The following is a 22,435-nucleotide window of genomic DNA, read 5'->3' on the forward strand; positions in this document are numbered from 1 at the left end:
AAATATGTTAAAATACATGTTAAATTCCCACTGCCTTCTTACCCTTATGGTGTCTGACTTTTTCCCTTCCTCAGTTGATCTTCTTGGATTTGACCATTGACTATCTAATTTAGGGCACATGCTCTGTTTTATCCAATTGCATGTATGGTTTCCCCTACTTTTGTTCTATCTGTGGCACTATGCCCTTGGCTCAGGCTAGCCATTTTGCAAACTGGAGCTGTTGATAATAAGCAGGGATGGATAACAGTGTGGATTGCTCAACACAAACCAGTTCTCATAGGTAAGAACACAAAGAGAATGAGTGACTTTCTCTTTCTGGGGCCTCAGTTCCTTTGACTATAACGTGAGGGTGTTGTTGGACACAGCCTACTTCAGTGTCCAGAGCATTGGCCTGGGAGTTGGTTAGGTTATGGGCTCATCAGCCAGTGATTTGAGCCTTTATTTGTGCCTCTGGAAAATTTAATAGTTGGCTTAGGTGATCTCAGAGGTTCTTTCCAGTAAGGATCCATATTGCAAATTCACTTCCAGCTCTAACATTCTGTGATTCTCTGACTCTGGCTGGGGCCTCGGAGAGTTGGGCTCCCTCCCTCTTTTCCTACTTCTCTGGAAGGGGCATTGACCATAAAAGTTCTGGGGAGTGAGAAAACATTAGAACGGGAGCCCAGACCTGACTATGAATTAATAATGACCTGGGATATGTGGGGGAGAAGGGAGGGCAAGGCTCAGGGCTCAGGATTGCACAGGAACGTAGAAATCCTGACTGTTGCTATAAGTGGCAAGGACTGAGGTAAATATCCATGTAGGACTCAAAAATCTGGCAACAAGGGTGGGATTATTGGCAACATTAATCCCCCTTCCCCATTGGGCAAGCTGGCTCTTAGAAGCTGAGCCAGGCCTCCCTCCATCCCCAGGTGCATCTGGGGGTGATCATCTGGCTGCCTATTGTGGAAGGTCCCATTGTCTCCTCTCCGCCTTTCTGTTCCCAGGGACAATGGGTGGCAGTCAGGGCAACATGATCACCAGGGTCCCCTTACGTAGCCTGGCCCCCTGTGCCCCATAGTGACATGAGGAGAATGCCCTCCTGGGGAGATGCTAGGGGCTCAGGCAGGCAGGGAACCAGCACCAGATGCATCTCTCGCTGTTTCCCTGGTAACTGCATCCACAAAATTGGTGGTTGGAGGTTTTTTTTAGGGTTTGGGGTGTGTATTTTTTTGGTTTTGTTTTTTAGTTTTGCTTCCTTCTCACTCCCTCCTGCTTTAGAGGGAAAAGAATTTTCTCTATTGAAGGATCTTACTTTACCGGTGTGGGGCAAATGGGGAACCCAAGACTCCTGCCAGTATACGGGGAGAATCTTAAGCCATCTCTTAATTTACCCTGTTCTTTCTGAAGAAAGATGGAAGAAAAACAAGCAAATCCAGCAACTAGATTTGGAGTCTGGCTCAATTACTTATTACCTGTGTGACACTGAGCAAGACTCTTTCTTAGTTTGTCCTTCTGCAACATCAGAAGACTGCTCTATTTCTAAGATTCTTCCCAGCTTCAAATCCTGTGATTCTAAGTTTCAGAGACAGTAGAAGGAGACATGTCAGAAAGCCTTGAATTATAATCTGACCTCAGGCACTCAATAGCTGTGTGATCCTGTATGAGTCCCTTTCCTTTTCTGGACTCAGTCTCCTCATCTGTAAGACCATCATTCATCTGTGAGACAACAATAATAAGGGATATTTGTATCACACGCCACATGGTGCTGTTAGGAGAATTAAATGAGAGAATGTGTCTAAAAAAAGTACAGACTAGTGGGCCATTATTCTTTAAAGTATGGGGGACCATCCATGGCAACAAAACTTGGTCCTATTGAGTCCTTGGTCTAACCTCTGGAGGTCTGCAATCAATCATTCAGTCCTTGTTCTTTGTCAGGTACTGTTAGACAATGGGGATACAATGACAAGAAGGAAATAATTCTTACTTGCAAAAACCTTATATTTTAAGGGCCATTCCAGCTCTGACCTCCTGGGTTCTAAGGGTCCTCCCAGCTTTGACCTCCTGGGTTCTAAGGGTCCTCCCAGCTCTGACCTCCTGGGTTCTAAGGGCCCTCCCAGCTCTGACCTTCAGAGTTCTAAGGGCCCTCCCAGCTCTGACCTCCTGGGTTCTAAGGACCCTCCCAGCTCTGACCTCCTGGGTTCTAAGGGCCCTCCCAGCTCTGACCTCCTGGGTTCTAAGGGCCCTCCCAGCTCTGACCTCCCGGGTTCTAAGGGCCCTCCCGGCTCTGACTTCCTGGGTTCTAAGGGCCCTCCCAGCTCTGACCTCCTGGGTTCTAAGGGCCCTCCCAGCTCTGACCTCCCGGGTTCTAAGGGCCCTCCCGGCTCTGACTTCCTGGGTTCTAAGGGCCCTCCCAGCTCTGACCTCCTGGGTTCTAAGGGCCCTCCCAGCTCTGACCTCCTGGGTTCTAAGGGCCCTCCCAGCTCTGACCTCCAGGGTTCTAAGGACCCTCCCAGCTCTGACCTCCTGGGTTCTAAGGGCCCTCCCAGCTCTGACCTCCTGGGTTCTAAGGGCCCTCCCAGCTCTGACCTCCAGGGTTCTAAGGACCCTCCCAGCTCTGACCTCCTGGGTTCTAAGGGCCCTCCCAGCTCTGACCTCCCGGGTTCTAAGGACCCTCCCAGCTCTGACCTCCTGGGTTCTAAGGGCCCTCCCAGCTCTGACCTCCTTGGGTTCTAAGGGCCCTCCCAGCTCTGACCTCCTGGGTTCTAAGGGCCCTCCCAGCTCTGACATTCTGGCTTCTAAGGGCTTTTCCAGCTCTGACTCTCTAGACTTTGGGTTCTATGTTTCAGTCCTTTCTAGCCCAGTTATATTCTGAGAGCTTTTCTACTTCTACCATTCTGCATTTCAGTTTCTAAAAGGACCCTGGAGCTCATTGATCTTAGCCAATCAATACAGAGACACAGGAGTCTTTATCCAGGCTAAGGGAGGTGGCTCACCCTAATCCCCACCCCATCTCTTGGGCGCTGGAGGGGACTTGCCCTGGATGAGGGAAATTCCACCCAGCCCTTTCTCTAAAGTCCTGGAAAGGTCAAGTCTGGAAATTCCCCTGGGAGGCTCATTGCTAACGAGGCTCAGAGCTTGTTTGGGGGTGTCGTGACTTTCCAGCCAAAGCCTGTCTTATCCAGGCCGACATTCCCAGGCTCTCTGACTTCTTTAATTCTTTTTGTCCCCCGCTGTGTTCTTTTACAGCGCGGGGGTGGGACCCACAGGACCTGTGGAGATGAACGTGGGTGGAGGTGTGTGTATCTGTGAGAATCCCCGCCAGTGTTTGTGTTTTAGAACAGAGCTGAGCACTGGAACTAACAGAAGCCCAGGAATCTAATCTGGGCCCTTTATTTTTCAGAAAGGAAAATTGATGATTCTGAGAAAGGGAAGTGAATGGTCCAAGATCACCTGCCAGTAATTAGTCCCTGGGCATTCCGACACGGGAAACATAGGCCCTCTGACTGGTCCCCGGTCTGGGGCTGTGTGCTTTATGCCCAAACCTCCAGTAAGAGCAAACTTAAGATGGGCTCCAGTGGGCCCACGGGCTGGGAGGAGAATGTCAGCACTGACAGCTTAGAATGAACATCTTCTAACACAGATTTCTCCTGCACTCTGGTTTCCCTGGAGCACTCACTCTCTTATCTCTTCCCTGCAATGTGTGTGTGCTGACTGGTTGGATCGGTGGGGAGGTGAGTGTATAGCAATGGTTGTATGTTTGAAGCTATGTAGGACACGTGTGGGATGTATATGATTGAATATACACAGGTGTGTATGTGTGGGGGCAAGAGGCAGACCAGCCCCATGGTTCTCAATCTGGAGTCTGTGAACCTTTTTTTTTTTTTTTCTTTAAAAAAATATTTAAAACATTAAGTAATTGATTTCCTTTGTAATCCTATGAATTTATTTTATTCATTAAAAATACTTCTAATAAAGGGCCCCAAAATTTCACCAAAAGATTCTATGATTCTTAATTGGGAGTCTGTGAACCTGTTTTTTTCTTTTAAAATTATTCTTTATAATTGTATTTCATTGTAATTGATTTCTTTTTTAATCCTATGAATTTATTTTATACATTTGAAACCATTTTTTTCTGGTAAGGGGTCCAGAAATTTCACCAGAGGAATCCATGACAACAGAAATGTTAAGTACCCTTGTTTTTGATCAAGGTCACTGACCTGAGGAGGATTCCAATTCTTATTCTTCCATCTTTTTTCTTGGAGAGAGTTGAGCCAGTCATCTGCAGGTGAAATCCCTTTCAGAGAGGGCCGGGCAAGTATTGCCTGTTAGGGACCCTGGAGTCCTTGGGCAAGGACTCAAATCCCTGTTATCTTCTCTCCCTCTGGAAAGGGGATCCCAGAATCTTCTCTCCTCCTTCCTTCACCCACAACATCTGTGTCGTAGCCATGGGGTGGGAGCCGGGAGAACATCTAGGGCAGGGATGATTAGCGTGATGGAAAGAGTGGTCTCATGGGTGGGACACTGGGTGTGTCACCCTGGACAATCACAGTCTCGACTCTTATTTGAAGAAAAAAAAGTCGGGGGGGATAATAAAATGTATATCACCAGCCTCTGACCTCCACGTCCTGAGAAAAGTGCTTTGTACCCTGCAAAGTGCCCTAGAAACGTAAGCTTCTATGTGGTGGGGGCAGGGGTAAAATTTTCCTGCTTCTTGAGGTATTTCTTCCTCTAAAGCTGGAATGCACACACACACACACACACACACACACACACACACACACACACACACACACACACACACAGAAACACAAACTCTCTCCTCGCCCCCTGCTCTGGGGCTGCCATAGCAACCAAGAAGTATTCTCAGCATCTCATGCCAGGGGTGAACTCAGCCAGGGGCTGACCCAATAAGTGAAGGGGATGTTGGGTGGGGGCAGGAGGAGTGCACAGATGGACACACTCCAGGGGAGTAATTCTCTGCACCTGTCACTTTTTGGCTCTCCTCCATCCCTGGGGCCAGGGGATCACAGACTCCCCATCTTATATCTGGGGGAGTGGCTATGCTATAGGGAAAAGAGCCTCATGGACAGGGAGACAGAGGTCTAGGGTTCTAGTCCTGGAGGGTGTCTCGGGCCCTCAGTTTCTCTCCCTGTAAAAAATGGATGACATGCTTTTTGGGGCTTCTTCCTGCTCCGAGGGCCTAGAGCTCTATGGAAAAGAGGGAGAGAACTCTGAAATTCCATGATTCACCTTCAAGCTCTGGCTGCTTTGCTGTTTGGACAAGTTCTGAGCTCTCCGGTTTTCTTTCACTGCAACAATGTCTCAGGAAAGGATGTGTAGAGTTAGGGCTGGAGCGCTGGTCCTGGAGTCAGGAGGATCAGGATTCAAATCCTACCTCAGACATTGAGCACAGAACAATCTGTGTGTCCCAGTTTCTTCTTCCATAAAATGAGAGGGTCGGACTCAATGGTCTCTAAGGTTCTCCTCAGGCCTAAAACCCAGTCAATGATTCTTACCCCTTCCCGGCTCCCAGGAGGAAAGAACACATTTATTCTGAGAATGAAGGAGTAAGGAGGGGGAAGAAATGGGGACCACGTTAAGCCTGCAGCCAGGTGATTCCAGTGCCAGCGGCAAGGATTTTAAAGGGTCTGTTCCTCTTAAAGTGCAAGTGGTTCTGAGGGGAGGCAGCTTTCCCAGTGTGGGGCTAGATTCCGAGGGCTGTCTGGACTGTGCGAACATAATTCTCTGGCGTGGGTCCAAAAGCCCAGGACCAGATTCTGTCCCTTGCTGAGGAGGACCAGGGCTCGTAAATGTTTAATGTGGAGAACATGATCACAGTGGACAGGCCTGAGCCAGAAGGAGAAAGTTACCTGCTGGGTGCCCCCGGGGCGGAGATTTATAGCTACTCATAGAATTCTAGAGCTGGGAGGGCCCTTAGAACCCAGGAGGTCAGAGCTGGGGGGGCCCTTAGAACCCACAATGTCAGAGCTGGGAGGGCCCTTAGAACACAGGAGGTCAGAGCTGGGAAGGCCCTTAGAACCCAGGAGGTCAGAGCTGGGAGGGCCCTTAGAACCCAGGAGGTCAGAGCTGGGGGGGCCCTTAAAACCCAGGAGGTCAGAGCCTGGAGGGCCCTTAGAACCCAGGATGTCAGAGCTGGGAGGGCCCTTAGAACCCAGGAGGTCAGAGCTGGGAGGGCCCTTAGAACCCAGGAGGTCAGAGCTGGGAGGGCCCTTAGAACCCAGGAGGTCAGAGCTGGGAGGGCCCTTAGAACCCAGGAGGTCAGAGCTGGGAGGGCCCTTAGAACTCAGGAGGTCAGAGGTAGGAGGGACTTTAGAGACCATCTAATTTCATTCTCTCCTAACTGGAGAAGGGTGGAATGAGTCATCCCTGGATACTCAGGAAGCTGGATGAAGAGTTGGCACTAGGATCAAACTCATGGTCTAGGTTCTTTCTAACCTACCCTCTTCCTGTCATGATGCGGTCAGTAAGGGCCATGGCAGCCCTGTGAGATAGACTGTGGGGCCCAAGATGTCCGGCCCTGCTCAGTGTACCTGGTGACTGTTTCAACTCCTGGCTCATTCATTCCCTTTCCCCCTCTTAATTCTTCTTCCCGACCCTTTTACTCCCACCACCAGCAGCTGCTGTCCAATCAGTTGGAGAGGAAATGCAGGCTGGGGGGATGCCAGGTCTAACCCTTTCCCCCACTTCAGTAAAAGGATCTCTGAGTCGGGGGAGTGACCTGAGCCCAGCTGGACTCTGGAATCTGGAATCTAACAGTCTTTTCAGAGTGAGCCTGTTGGGAAAGGCTGGAAGCAGAGAGCCAGTGTGGAGGCTGAGGCGAGTGCCAAGGTGTGAGGTGAGACGTTTTTACCATAGAAGGCTGGCCTTGGGATTGAAAAGGAAAAACTCCCCAACCATAGAGCTGTCACTGGAAAATGGGAGGAGATGCCTGGGGATGGTGAGCTCCCTGCTCTCTGGGTGGTCAGGGTTTAAGCAGAGGCTAAATGAACACTTGATGGGAGGTTGTGGAAGGCATCCCTGCTGCAGGAGAAAGAGGATGACTTGAGGGAGGGGGGAATAGGAGAAAGTGCACTGAAGTAGCAATATCCTCAGAGGCTGAGGAATCCACCCTAGCTTCGGGGAACTAGATGATAAACATGACCAGCCTGACCGCTCTCTCCTCTCGGTGTAGTCTGTGATCCAGTAACACTGGCCATTTTGTTTCCATTTCATCTCTTTCCTCTGCATTTTCACTGAGCTTTGTGTCATGAAGACCTTTCCCTGGTCCTTTCTAGCTCTGTGATCTTAGGCAATTTACTTGAGGGAGGTTTCATTTGCAGAATCAAAAAATGGACTGAATTTCCACTAAGGTCCCTTCTAGGTCTAAATCTAACATATATCCCTCGACTGAGTTAAATTCAGACATCACCGGTTGGCTGCCGGGTAGTGAATTTTCTTGGAGATTTTTGGCGATGTTGTGGCAGGGCTGGAATACGTATCTGTGCCAGTGGTGGGGAGACAGGGCAGTGAGGGAGGGAGGACACTGTGAAAACAAAATTATGAATCCTTAAAGTATTGATTATTACCATTCTTTTGGAACCTACCTGTCTTTGAGCTATCTTGAAAACTGAGTCACTATTGCCTTTAAAATTGTGTCACTTCCAGCACGAATTTCTTTTATGTTTACTTGGCTTGGCCCAGTTGCAATTCCTGACTTAATTTTCTTGAGTGCCATTTTCACTTCTCCACTTGGTGCGTTGGGTACTGGGACGGTAAATTCCAAATGTGATGATTTTGTATTGATAATGAGAGTTAATTGCTATAAAAATACTGGCAAATCTATTCTATTTCACATCTTTTTGTTGTCTTTTTTTTTTTTTTTTGGTCTTTTCTGACTCTTTGTGACCCCATTTGGGTTTGTTTGTTTGTTTGTTTTTGAGAAAGATACTGCATTAGTTTGTCCTTTTCTTCTCCAGATCATTTTATAGATGAAGGGACTGAGGTGAGCAGGGTTAAGTGACTTGCCCAGGAGCACACAGCCAGATTTGGGCTCAGGACTGGGAGTTTTTCTGATTCTAGGTCTGATGCTCTCTCCACGGCATCCCCTACTTCCTCTATAAATTCTCAGAGGACGGTCTGGCTTGATTGGATCTTACACTGTGCCGAAGCTTCCATAGTGCTTCTGTCTCCACTACTTTTCACTATTCTGAAAGGTGATACTACTCACGATCACGAAGTTGGCATCTTGGCAATGGATAGAGTTCATAATCTAAGTTGATTCTTGGGCTTAATCTTTAAAGGGAGATAAGACACACACAGAAGGAGATATTTATCCAGATGGAGAGCGACATGGAGAGGAACCAGTGCCAGGTGGAGATATATAAGGAAAAATTAAATGAGTAAGAGAGAAAAGGGATTTGGAACCCTGATGAGAGAAGGTGGGAGAGGGGATGGAGAGACCCAGCCCTCCTTGCACCTAGTGGAAAGGCCATAGTCCACATGGTATGACTTGTCCCCTAAGTTGAAGAAGGACAAGCATGGCAAGAAACCACGAACGTCGAGGAGCAATGCAAAGCCATCCATATGTGGATACCATTTGTTATGTAGACTGCATAGGTCCAGAAGGAAGGTAGGATCCACCAGAATGTGGGCTGCTTGAAGCCTTCCAGAAAGGGAAAGAGAGTTGCCTGGATACTTGCAAGAGAGCTAAGGGATCTCGTGGGGACAGAAAACATTCTGGATTTCTCGTGGGAAACCATGGGTGGGGAACAAAGGGATTTATAGAGATTATTATTGAGAGGGACCCTAACTGGGAACCCCAGTCCAACTGTGTTAGGAAACTGGACAGTTGACATATAGACTCCACAGATTCTTCTAATTTTATGTGAACTTCTACTTTTTCTCTCTTTCTTGCCTTTTTAAAACCAGCTGATGATTTGACTGCAGACACAAAGCTAATTCGGAAATGACTCCCACAACATCAGTAAACAGTAATTTTCTGTTTTTTAAAATATAATCAATTTCATTTCTGGATGATGTTGTTCAGTGTTTACCAAGCATAGCACCTTCGTATTCTCTTCCTGAGAAAAGTAGTCATGGCATATCTATATTGAGGACTCTCAGAAGGATAAATACAACCCTGGTTTCTCCCCCTCAGCTTCCACCCTACATCGTCAATTAACCGTCGGACCTTTCAATGGTCATTTCAAATTCAGCACATCCAAAGAAGAACTCATTATCTTCTCCCCCAAAGCCTCCCCTCTTCCATACTTTGCGATTTCTGTCTGGGGTATCACCATCCTTCCAGTCTTACGCCTTTGTAACCTTACCATGATCTTTGACTTCTCATTCTCTCTCAATCCACATATCCTTAGTTGTTGTTCAGCTGTGTGACCCTATAGGCCAGTGGTCCTCAAACTTTTTAAACAGGGGCCAGTTCCCTGTCCCTCAGACTGTGGGAGGCCCGACTATAGTAAAAACAAACCTCACATTCTGTCTCCAGCCCATTTGCTATAACCTGGAGGGCGCATAAACATCCTGGGCAGGGGGGCCGCATCTGGCCTGTGGGCCATAGTTTGAGAACCCCTGCTAGACCATAGCACCCCAGCCCCTTCTATTCTCCACTATCTTTCAGAACTGAAGTCTGTCCAAGCTCCTGTTTGTTGCTTCCATCACTCTCTCTCTATCTCATCATCCGCTCTCCCCTCCTCCTTTTGATTTTAATCTTTCCCAGTATCAAGGTCTTTTCCAACGAGTCCCATCTTCTCATTTTGTGGTCAAAGTAGGTCCCGTCATTTGCCTTTTTAATTCCTATGATAGTTCTCCCACTCACCCCTTTCTAGAATTCTTAGAATCAAGTATAAAATCTTCTGTTCAGCTTTTAAATCCTCGCCTCAGGAATCTGCCCAATTTTTTGGACATTCCTTCTCCCTTCCCCCATCTATTTTTGATCTAGCAAATCTGTTTTCTACACATGGTACAGCATCACTGTTCAACTAATTGGTCACTGGACAAAGAGCCCCCATTTAGAACACCATCAATTGATGATCATAGGGATAGGGACTGTGATATTATCACCAGTCTCTTCACCAGTACAGATTGGTGCTTCTCTACACTTTATAGTCTTAAAGAATTGTTTAGATACCGAGATATTGAACTCAGTCTCCTCAATAGTACCACTGGAGCCAGATACAATATAATACATATATAGGACCCAGGGGGAAGGCCACAGTCTACACCGTATGAGTTGTTCCCAATCAGCATGGCAAGAACCCACATACGTCAAGCAATCATTCAGAACCATCCATATGTGGTACCATTTGTGCTGTAGACTGCATAGGTCCAGAAGGAAGGTAGGATCCACCAGAATGTAAATATAATATGGGGTTGAATGTAATAATACAACATAATATAACAACGAAAATAAAATATAGTTGATTTAATATGTGATTTTCTGAGTCATTTTGTGTCTGGCAGATATCCTTATATAGGACTTAGTGAATTCTATTTGAATTCAGTGTCATTGGCTTAGAGTTACAAACCAATCCAATAAACATTTATTAAGCCCCCATCACGTTCCAGACACTGTGTTAAGTGTATTGTTGTTGAGGTCTTTTAGTTGTTTCCTGTTCTTTGTGATCCCATGTGGGGTTTTCTTGGCAAAGATACTGGAGGGGTTTGCTATTTCCTTTGTCGGCTCATTTTACAGATGAGGAAACTGAGGCACACAGGGTAACGTGACTTGCCCAAGAAGTATCTGAGGCCAGATCTGAATTCAGGATGATGAGCCTTCTTGACTTTAGGCGAGGCCCTCTACCCATTACATCATCTCGATGCTCCTGCTAAGTGTTGGAGATAAAATTAAAAAAAATAAAATAAACAGTTCTTATCCTCAAGGATCTGCAGTCTGTTGGTTGTGTATGTGTGAGAGATAACAGAGCAGATGGTATCTGGGGTAGGGAAGTAATAGATGCAGGACTATCTAAAAGTCCAGTTTCTGCCCTCTATAAAGGAAGGCACGGGAGGAGTTTAGTGCTCCACCCTCCAGTCTTCCAATCAGAGGGGAAGGGAAGCTTGGGAGAGGCATCTTGTTTCATGGAATAGAATCCGGCAGTGCAGCAGATGTAGGATGGAGTGAGGATGTATCAGAGGCTGTTTTTGAACCTGCGTCCTAAAGCTTTCAAACCTAGCTCCCAGTTACTACAGTATGATACTGCTAATGTGCTTAGAATAGAATTTTTTTTGATTAAAGCTTTCTATTTTCAAAACATATACTAGATAATTTTTAACATTTATCTTTGCAAAACTTTGTCTTCCAATTTTTTTCCTTCCCTTCCTCCCATTCCTTCTCCTAGACAGCAAATAATCCAAAATGTTAAACATGTGCAATTCTAGAAGAGAAAATTTTTAATCTGGTGTCTTTGGAGAGATTTCAAGGGATTTATTAACTTGAATTAGAAAAAAATACATTTTTATTTCAGCATAATTGTCCTCCTTTGTAATACTATATATTTATTTCGGGCATTCAAAAACTTCTTATTCTGAGAAACGGATCATGGGCTTTACTAGATTGATAAAAAGGTGCAAGTCATGATAAAGGTTAAGGATCCTTGTGCTTCCTATTTCCTCCCATTCCCTTTTGGCTGTTCTGCTCTCATCACGGCCCTTAGGCCTGGAGTGGTCCAGGACTGAGGGCCATTTCAGAATTTAACTTGGTTCTTGGGTCATGCAGCCAACAAAATTAATTACTTAATGATCTCTGCTCTGCACAGAGCTAGGTGGGCCCGTGGATGGCAGGCTCAGTCAGCCACCTGGATAATACTCAGAGCCCTGCCAGCTGGGATGGCCCAACTGAGCCCCAACATAGCTTTTAAGAGTCCATCCCAGAAAGGGAGGAGACATTGGGTAAGGGAGCATTGGAGAGCATCATGGAGTGGTGGAATAAATACTGAATTTAGAAGCAGATTATTGAAGTGCAAATCTAATTACAAATTACCAAATCTCACCTCAGTTACTCACTACCTATAAATGGAATGGGCTCAGGAGCTGGGCTCTGGGAAGGATTCTAGGTGAAAAAAGTGGGTAGTATTGGACTTGCAATCCGAATCCCATGTTGCCTGATACATGATGGTGTTGTGACCATGGGAAAATTACTTCTCCCTATAAGTCTCAGTTTCCTCATCTGTCAAATGGGGATGTGGTGCTTCTACTTCCCAGGGCTATTAAAGAGGCCTAAATGAAATTATGTGTGGCAAATTTTAAGTAACTATTTATTATGAGAGTGTGGATTTATTTTTTGCTGTAGGCCGAATACTCAGGGGAGCAGCTTTGGAGGTATTTAATGTGGATGAAGAAATCTTGGACAAATCACTCACTTGCAATTCACTTAACCAAAGTTTCTTCATCTGGAAAATGAGCTCTCTACTGAGTCTTGATGGGAAGTGGGTGGTCCAATGGTTAGAGGGCTAGTCCTGGAGTCAGGAAGAGTCATCTTCATGATTTCAAATCCAGCCTCAGAGACTTACTAGCTTTATGACCCTGGGCAAGCCACTTAACCCTATTTGCCTCAGTTTCCCCATCTGTAAAATGAATTGGAGAAGGAAACTGCAGGGTGCTCCAGTATCTTTGCCAAGAAAACCCCAAATAGGATCACAAAGAGATAGACACTGCCCAAACGACTCAACAGCAGCAAAACTGAGTCTTTGACACTTATGTACTGAGCCACAATGGGAAGTCCCTTCCCTTTTTAGGAGCTCAGTTTTGCACCTCTAAAATGAGAAAGATACTCATTATACTGCCAGTTTTAGTGGTTTGTTGTCAAAAAACCACTCCTTAAAGAGGTGCGATCTCTCAGGTTCCTTCCAGCTCTGAATCCTGGGACCTTTGAGGTTCCTACAATCCTGAAATTCTGGCTGGGGAGGAAGGGGCTAGATTGTAAGGAACACAGATCTAAGGGGCTGTAACCAGCCTCGGGGAAATAAATGGCATAATTTCCCTCCAGCATCCAGCTTCCTCTGATGTCCTCGGGAAGTGTCTGAATTGGCTTTGGGGAACAATTTGAAACTCATTCCCATCGAGGCCCCAGTGACTCATAGCTGCTTGAAGTGTGACCCTGCCAAGGACAGTTGCATTTTCAGAGGAATCTTGGTCTCATAGCCAAAGGAACAGCACCCTAACAGTGGACTATCAAGCACCAGGCAGGTACGATTAGAGCTGACATGCAATTTACTCCCTAAAGATTTGCAAAATAATTTCCATATAGCATGAAAGCTCCTTCAGGATTTAATTTTGGCTTTGCATCTCCCGAGCCCTTAATCACCAAGCATTTATTAAGCTCTTACTATGTGCCAGGCACTATGATAAGCAATGGGGAGTACAAGGGAGAAAGAACACCCAGGCTACATTTTCAAGGAATTTATATTTGAAATGAGAGACACATGGGGGCGGAGCCAAGATGGTGGAGAAGATGCACGCGATTTTGTGAGCTCCCTTCTTCCCTCATTACCAATTAGTTAAATCAGCCTCGAAATGAGAGACACATTTACATAAATATGTACCTGCCAATTATGGACAGTGTAGGGTCCTGATGGATCTCATTCCATGCTTGCAATAGTCTTTTGAAGTAGGTGCTATTTTTATACCCATTTTACAAATAAGAATATTGAAGATCAGCCTAAGACAGTATACATAAGGCAGTATAAGGTATACATCCTGAGCCTTCCTAGCTCCAAGTTTAATATTCAATAGTCACTAAAATTTGCCTAGTGTTTTTCAAGCTATTTAAAGCTTTAATTTTAAAAGTGTATCCATTATCTCTTCTGAGCTTTTTGCTTACCTGGTAAGGTAGATAGTCTGGGAGTTATTTCTTCCTCCATTTTACAGAGGAAGCCACTGAGGTTGGATGAAGTGAAGTGACTTGCCTAGGGTCAGCTAGCTAGAGCATTTCAGAGGCAGGATTTGAACTCAAGTCTTGCTCATCCTAAACTCTATACTCTGTTCAGGTGAAGGTGCTGTTTGGGGGATGGGGACAACAGAGACATATTTTGGAAGAGAGAGCTGGGAGAGTTTGTTATCCTTTTTTTCTGTTCCCCCTCACAGATGTACCCCAGTGTTCCCCGACCTAGCTTGGTCTGGGGTTTGGGTTTGGGGAATGGGGCTGCCATTTTTTTGGGGTATCCCATGTTCTCCTTCCTAATTTGATTTGGGTTTGGGGATTCAGGCCTATATTGTCCCAGGTATAAGCTTGAAACTCTGTGTGTGTGTGTGTGTGTGTGTGTGTGTGTGTGTGTGTGTGTGTGTGTGTGTGTGTGCTTTGCAGGGGGAAGTAGGGCAAATAGCAGCCAGGCTTCCCTTGCCCATCCAGACCCATTCAGGGATGCTAAGACACGATCCTTCCCCCAGTTTCCCACACATATACATACTACTCTACTTGTCGGTCTCTTTGTCATCAATGGCTGATTGTCTAATGCCTCGAAACCCTGCAAAGCTCCCTAAATGAAGTTCTACACCATTCCAACGAGGTCAGTCTAGTAATTCATATGATTAAGAAATAAATGGATGAACCAGGTCTGTTAATTCTGATCTGTGTAGTTAAGTGGGCTGTCCATAGGTCTCGCCCATCAGACCATTCAAATGGACCATGATCTGAGCCTGGAAATGAATTAGAGGAACAGAGTGGGCTGGATGGCACCTAAGGTATGGAGCCGGACTCAAAGCATTCCCTGGCCCAAAGCAACAGCAGCCCTCCGGGGATGTTACGTGGCCGTGCCTCATGGAATTAGCTCTTAGCCTGTGCTGAGAGTGTGTTCAGACTCAGTCACCACATCTGTTTCCTACTTACTCATCAATCAAACTAGAATTTATGAAGCACTTACTAGGGGTCAGGCTTTATGCTATACTCTGATAGGTTGGTTGTTGTCCTTCGTTCTCTAAGAGGATCAAAGTGACATCACTGTGTTAGAGTCAAGTTATGGTGAATCTGACTGTGGCTGATCAAACCCACATGAGCTTGGACCGTTCTGCCACAGGCCAGGCACAAATAGTCCATATGAACATTTGGGGTGGATTCCCTAACTTTGCCCTTATCCAATTTCTTCTGGGCTAATTCTCTCTAGTGTTACAAAGAAAGACTCTCAAAGAGCTCATCAACAATGGGAGCATTCCTCTTGTACTATCAGATTTTTTTTTTTTAAAGATTAAACATGTATAATCCTTTAAAAATATTTCCATATCTGTTATGTTGTGAAAGAAAAATCAGACCAAAAGGGAAAAAACTATGAGAAAGAAAAAAAAAACAAGCAAGCAAACAATGGTAAAAATACTATGCTTCAATCCACATTCAGTCTCATAATTCTCTGGATGCAGAAGGGATTTTCCATCCCAAGTCTATTGGAGTTTCTTGGATCACTGCATTACCGAGAACAGCCAAGTCCACCACAGCTGATCATCACATCATCTTGCTGTTATTGTGTACAATGATCTCCTGGTTCTGCTCACTTTATTCAACATCAGTTCATGTAAGTCTGTCTAGGCTTTTCTGAAGTCATCCTGCTGACGGTTTCTTATAGAACAATAATAATCCATAACTTATTCAATAATTCTCAAACTGGTGGTTTGGCCAATGTCCAACTCTTTGCCACTCCAAAAGGGCTGCTACAAACAGTTTTGCACATATGGGTCCTTTCCCATCTTTTATGATCTCTTTGGAATACACACTTAGTAGTGATTCTGCTGTACTCAAAGGGGTGCCTGCCTTTGGGTATAGTTCGGAATTGCTCTCCAGAATGGTTGGATCATTTCACAACTCCACCAACAAAGCTTGTACTACTGTATCTGAGGTTCTCCTTATTTCCAGTCTCCCCCTTTCCTGTTTCAGCTTCTAAACTGACATTCCTAAAATCCATGTCTGAACAAGTCATTCCACTGCTCAAAAAACGATAGTGGTTCTCTATTATCTCAGAGACAAAATACAGGCTCCCCAGCCTGCCATCAAAATTTCGCTGCCATCAGATTTCTCAGGATGGATTACCTGTCATCTCTTTTCCGCTCTACATTCTAGCAGGACTGGCTGTATCTGTGACTTTGAACAATGGAAATGTTCTCCTTTCTCAGCACTGAAAAATTCAGCCTAGTAATGCATATGATTAAGAACTAAATGGATGAGCCAGGTCTGTTAATTCTAGACTGTGTAGGTAGATGAGTGGTCCTTAGATTTGGGCACTGGGGTAGGTGCTAGAGATACAAAGAGGGGAATAAATAATTTCTGCCCTCAAGAAGTTTATGTTCTATTAGTAAAAATGACTTCTCTGGTTTCTTCCCAGTTCTAAATATTTGGTCCCATGATCCTTTAGTTTTCAGTCCCTTTGGAAATTCCCAGAGATTAGGAAGGTTTTGTTGCCTAATCTCAACATCTGGGAAGGTACCTGAGCATACAGTGTGGCTTGAGAGGTGTTTGTGGAATTAAACTGAGTGGGTGGCTCTGGTCTCCACATCTGGAATGCCAGGCTCAGACCTGGGCACTGCTTTTTAGGAAGGGCAGGGAGGAGCTGGTGGGCATCCTTGGGCAGGGCCAGGAGCAGTAGGCTTGTGGCAAAGGAGGAGAGGTCCAGAAACTGTTTTAGGTGTGTGTATGTTCTGTGGATGGGATTTATCTTGAAGAAGAGAAGCTTAGGAGTGTGAAAGGCTAGAGGGACCTTTAAATGCTTAAAGGTCCCTCATTTGCTGCTTGTGCTTGGCTCCAAAGAGCAGAGTTAGCAACAGTGGCAGGAAATTGCTGAGGGAAGATTTTGGACTCGATGGGCTTCCTCACAATGAGAAAGTACAGAAGTGGGGCAGGCTCCCGTCACTGGAGGCTTGCAAAGGAAGGCTGAAGAAGCTCTTGGTAGAGAAGGATATTTCCGAGGGGGTGTTCCTTCAAGCTCCAGAATTCTTTGATCCTAAGAAAACTCAAAGGAAATTTCTTGATATTTTGATTGCTATATTTGATTTCCTTTGTCATCCTACATGTTTGATTTTATGCACTTTAGAAAATGTTTTTTAAAGATGGGTCCATAGGTTTCATGAAATTGCCAAAGGGGTCCTAGATTAAAAAAAAGTGAAAAATTCCTGCCTTACAGCAATATGTTCTGTATGACTTCATATCTATAATGGGTATTGTATTTCTTGCCTTTTCAGTGGGTGGGGGAGGGGGTGGAGGAAGGAGAGAGTTTGGAACTGAAAATAAAATTGAAAAGAAAAAGGAAAAAAAAAACCTGGCATTAGATCATCTAATTCAATCTTGCCTCTGTTGTTTATTACTTGTGGGGCTCTGGGTAGCTCACTTCATCTCTTTCGGCCTTATTGTCTTCATCTATAATAATAGCAATAATAATTAGCATTCATATAAATATATATGTCACTTCAAGGTTTACAAAGTGAAAGCACTTTAACTCATTGGATTCTCACCTCCCTGGGAAGTGGGCGCTCTTATTATCCTCATCTTAAAAAGGAGGAAACTGAGGCAAAGAGATGTTCAGGGTGACTTATCCAGGGTCACATGGCTAGGAAATGTCTGAGGCTGGATTCGAACTCGGGTCTCACTGATCCAAGAGGTGACACCTGGAGCCTCAGATGAAATGAGGAGGTGGGACATGATGCCTTCAGGTTTCTTCCTTCTCTAAGCCTCTGATCTCATGATCCATTCAGTGGCCTGGGCCGTGGGGCTAGAGTCGGGAAAACTCAGCTTCAGATCTGGCCTCAGACACTAGCATGGAACCTGAGCAAGTCACTGAACCCCTGTTTGCCTCATTTTCCTCATTTGTAAAATGCAGATAGTGACATCTGAGGGCTATTATGAGGATCAAATTTGATATTTGTGAAGTCCTCCCTCCCTCCCTCCTTTCCTTCCTTCCTTCCTCCCTCCCTCCCTCCCTCCCTCCTTCCTCCCTTCCTCCCTTCCTCCCTTCCTCCCTCCCTCCCTCCCTCCCTCCCTCCCTTCCTCCCTTCCTCCCTTCCTCCCTTCCTCCCTTCCTCCCTTCCTTCCTTCCTTCCTTCCTTCCTTCCTCCCGCCCTCCCTCCCCGCGCGGGGCCGGGGGTTTCATGCGCACTGGCTCGCGGGCTGCCCCATGTGTGGGCACGCGTGTGCTCTGCCAGACCGGGAGCAGCCAGGCCGCCGGCCGTCCCCGCCCGCTCGCACCTTCCCTGGAGCCCTTAAAGCGTCTGAAATCCCGGGCCTCCATTCCGAGCGAGCTCCGGCCGCGGGGACGGCGAGTGTGAAATCCAATTCGCACTCATTATCCCGAAGTGAGAGATGCCGGCGAGGCGCTGGCCGCCTTTCCCAGGCGCACCTGGCGGCAGCCCCGGGGTCCCGCGTGCCCGTTATTTATTTATGGCTGGGGGAGGGGAGTCAGGCTGTTGGCATGGCGACGGAGGCTGCCGGGCCGGGGCGGCTCCGGGGATGCTCTGGGATGCGGCGTCCACCGGCGGGCCTCTTGTGAGGGAGTGTGCCCGGCTGGAGGGATACAGGTGTGTCTGCGTGGGCGGGGCGGGGGCCGCGTGCTGCAGTGCCCGGTGCTGAGTGTGGGCGAGGGGGTGAAAATACTCCTCGCACTTGTGTGCGCGCTCAGGTTGGCAGAGGGATCCACAGGTATTCACACGTTTGTTCCTTTCAGCAGGCCCGCACGTTAAACGTGACTTGTGGGTGCTCGAATCATTCCCCTTTTACAGATGGGTAAACTGAGATTTCAAGAGAAATACTAGACAGCTGGTGGTGAGGTGGATAGCATGCTGAGCCTCAGGAAGCCCCGAGTTCAAATCCTGTCCCAGTGACCCTAGGTAAATCGCTGCCTGCCTCAGTTTCCTCATCTGTAAAATGGAAATAGTGATAATATAAACCTTCCCAGAGTTGCTATGAAGATGAAATGATACTTGTGAAGTACTCAATAAATGCTCTTTATTATTATTATTTTGCTGAGGTACCAGTGTACGTAACATTATTTAAGGGTTCACCATGACATATATACATATATTGTATATAATTTATAATTTAACATATTTAACATGTACTGGTCAACCTGCCATCTGGGGGGTGGGGAGGAGGGGAAAAATTAGAACAAAAGGTTTGTCAGTTGTGCTGTAAAATTACCCATGCATATATCTGGTAAATAAAAACTATAATAATAAAAAAAATAAAAAATTAAAAAAAAAGGTTCACCATGTACGCTGTTTGTGATTGTGTAGTATGGCTGAGGGTATCTCTGTGTGGTTGAAGACGTGTGTGTGAGTCTGTATTTCTCTGTGTAATCCTGTCTGATTACAGACAAGAACAGGAGAACCTCCGTGCGACTCCGGGCCTGTGTGTTTGTGTGTGATTGAGGGCCTTTCGCCCAATAATTGTGCCCTGGGCAGAATTGGCCCATGTGGGGGGGAGCGTTGGGGTGTAATGGGAGGCTGTGATGGGTCTCAGCATGGAAGCTCACTGTGTTTTTTGTGGGACTGAGACTCTGTTTGCCGTCAAACAGTGGTTTGTGAGGAGTTGTGTGGGCAGGTCACTGTTTCCAAGCCATTTATCCATTAATTAGAGATATTCGTGGTCCTTGCTGTGATGGATCGTTAGCCTTGGGAGGGCCCCAGCCATTGGAACAGGAAAAAACCCCATTCCTGCTGTCAGAAGCCTTGTATAATTTAGAGCTGCTTACATTATGGCAGGGCTAAGTCCTTGCAGCTCTCCTCCCTCTCTTTCCTCCCTCCCAGAATCTGATAGAAGGGATCTCAGAAGAGAAAGGGATTGCTTTGTTTTTTCTCCTTGACCTCAACATCAAGCACAGTGTCGGGCACACGGGCATTTCATACGTGTTTGTTGGTGGATTGCTTGATGGTGTTTGAGCTTTTGATGTCTGAAGGAAACTAGAAGTCCACAGGGGAAGAGAGAGAGCATGGGGGTAGGAAGGGTGTGTGTGGGGGTGCAGCTGTAACAGGCCCAGCTACTGCAGCCCAAGGGTCTGGCCCAGAGGCCAGAGATGGCCAGGTTAGTTAAAAAGCAGAGTGGGAGGGGAAGGTGAGCAAACTAAAAGCAGGCTGAAAAGTTGCCTCTGCTTAATACCTCCCCATCCCCTATGGCACAAGAAGACTGAACCTCCACAAAGCCCTGTATTCACCTCAGTAGCAGCTCCAATAGTTAGCTAATCCTTTCTTATTATCAAATTCAAAACCCATTTTTCCTCATTTCCTGGCTAAAGATCCCCAGTTCTTTTTTTTTTTAAATTTTATTTATAATTTTTTTTGACATTATATATGCATGAGTAATTTTTTTATAACATTATCCCTTGTATTCATTTTTCCAAATTTTCCCCTCCCTCCCTCTACTCCCTCCCCCCATGGCAGGTAATCCCATACATTTTACATGTGTTACAGTATAACCTAGATATGTGTGAAAATCCAATTTTCTTGTTGCACATTAAGTATTAGCTTCGGAAGGCATAAGTAACCTGGGTAGATAGACAGTAGTGCTAACAGTTTACATTCGCTTCCCAGTGTTCCTTCTCTGGGTGTAGTTATTTCTGTCCATCATTGATCAGCTGGAAGTGAGTTGGAAGATCCCCAGTTCTTTCAGCCAGCCTTTGCATGGTATGGTCCCATCTTGGCCCTTCAGACTCCTCTGGATGGGTTAAAAAGGCATGTCGATATCCTTCCTCAATGGGGTGCCCCAAAGGTTGTTGGCTAAGAGTATTCACTCGCTTTTCTCTGACTGGATACGACTTCTCTTCCCTTGGCCCAGGGTCTCAGGAGTTTGTTGAGTCTCCCTGGCATTATGATGTTGACTCATTTTGACCTTGCTGCTCACAAAAACACCTGGGTGTTTTCCCACAGGAACCATGTCTCATCTCAGTCTCATTTACTTTGTGTTCTCCCTTCCTTTAAGACCTGGATTTCCATGTTGCTCAGTCACTCACAGAACTTTGGGATCTCTGGCTTAGAGGGAACAGCAGAAGTCACTAATCCAAACCATCCCTGCTGAAAAAGCTGGATGGTGCAGTGGATAGAATGCCGCGCTTGGAGCCTGCATTCAAATTCAGCCTCAGACATTTATTAACTGGGTGACCCTATACAAGATAACTTAACTTCTGCCTGTCTCAGTTTCCTTAAATGTAAAATAGGTGTAATAAATAACAGTACCTACCTCCCAGGGTTGTGAGAACCAAATGAGATAATATTTGTAAGAGTACCTATGTAATGCTTTTATATAAACGCTTCTCTCCTTCTGAGTACTTTTTTCCTTCTTTCCTCTATATGGACATCAGTTTTTATTTGAGAATCTTCAGTGAAGGAGGTCTCACTCTCAAAGACAAGCTCATTATATGTTGGGGGTAGTTCTGATTGTTAGAAAGTTATTCCTGACATCACACCTGCACCTGCTTTTTCACATGCTTTTGTCTCCCAGCTCCAGCTGTTCCTGGTTCTGTTTTCTGGGACCATGTAGGTTGAGCCCCGTCCTCGGTGCACACGATGGCCCCTCAAATGCTTGAAGACAATCGCTCCATTCTAGGGAATCTTTTCTTTTCTAGGCTAACGAAGCCCAGTTCTTTCAACTGATATTCACACGGCACAGATTTGAGGCCCACATGCTGAGATTAGGTTTTTGGAGAGGAGGGAGAGGACTGTTAGAAAGGCAGCAAAGCAGATGAGATTGGCTTGTTGAAAAGGAGGAAAGGAAGTTCTGTCTGACAGGGTGGGGGTCATCAGGGTTTGGGTTTTCTGTTCTCTCATCCTAGAGTCTGTGGCCAGAGCCCTCCTTGCTGTTGACTATTCTTTGGACCATCATTTTGGAGTTCTGATGCCCCAGTGTTCCACTCTCATAAGAACCTACTGGCCATGATGCTTGTCTTCAAAGCAGGAATTTAGATCCATTTAATGTTAGAGAGGAAATATTTACTAAAATATAAAATGGCAGGATTGGGAGGGCCCATAGAACCCGGGAGGTCAGAGCTGGGAGGGCCCTTAGAACCCAGGATGTCAGAGCTGGGAGGGCTCTTAGAACCCAGGAGGTCAGAGCTGGGAGGGCCCTTAGAACCCGGGATGTCAGAGCTGGGAGGGCCCTTAGAACCCAGGAGGTCAGAGCTGGGAGGGCCCTTAGAACCCAGGAGGTCAGAGCTGGGAGGGCCCTTAGAACCCGGGATGTCAGAGCTGGGAGGGCCCTTAGAACCCGGGATGTCAGAGCTGGGAGGGCCCTTAGAACCCAGGAGGTCAGAGCTAGGAGGGCCTTAGAACCCAGGAGGTCAGAGCTGGGAGGGCCCTTAGAACCCAGGAGGTCAGAGCTGGGAGGGCCCTTAGAACCCGGGATGTCAGAGCTGGGAGGGCCTTTAGAACCCGAGATGTCAGAGCGGGGAGGGCCCTTAGAACCCGGGATGTCAGAGCTGGGAGGGCTCTTAGAACCCAGGATGTCAGAGCTGGGAGGGCTCTTAGAACCCGGGATGTCAGA

At 46.3% G+C, this 22,435-nt stretch overlaps 1 long non-coding RNA gene across 1 annotated transcript in view; it reads left to right on the forward strand.

Moving 5' to 3' along the window:
* Positions 1-209: 209 nt before the first annotated feature.
* The window catches only part of LOC141559989 (uncharacterized), a 29,794-nt gene continuing 7,568 nt past the window's right edge, over positions 210-22,435 (forward strand). The window contains exon 1 of the long non-coding RNA XR_012487604.1: positions 210-280. This is a non-coding gene — a long non-coding RNA (uncharacterized LOC141559989). The remainder of the gene's footprint in view (positions 281-22,435) is intronic.

Source organism: Sminthopsis crassicaudata, chromosome 3 (assembly GCF_048593235.1).
Source record: "Sminthopsis crassicaudata isolate SCR6 chromosome 3, ASM4859323v1, whole genome shotgun sequence".
Classification (NCBI taxonomy): Eukaryota; Metazoa; Chordata; class Mammalia; order Dasyuromorphia; family Dasyuridae; genus Sminthopsis; species Sminthopsis crassicaudata.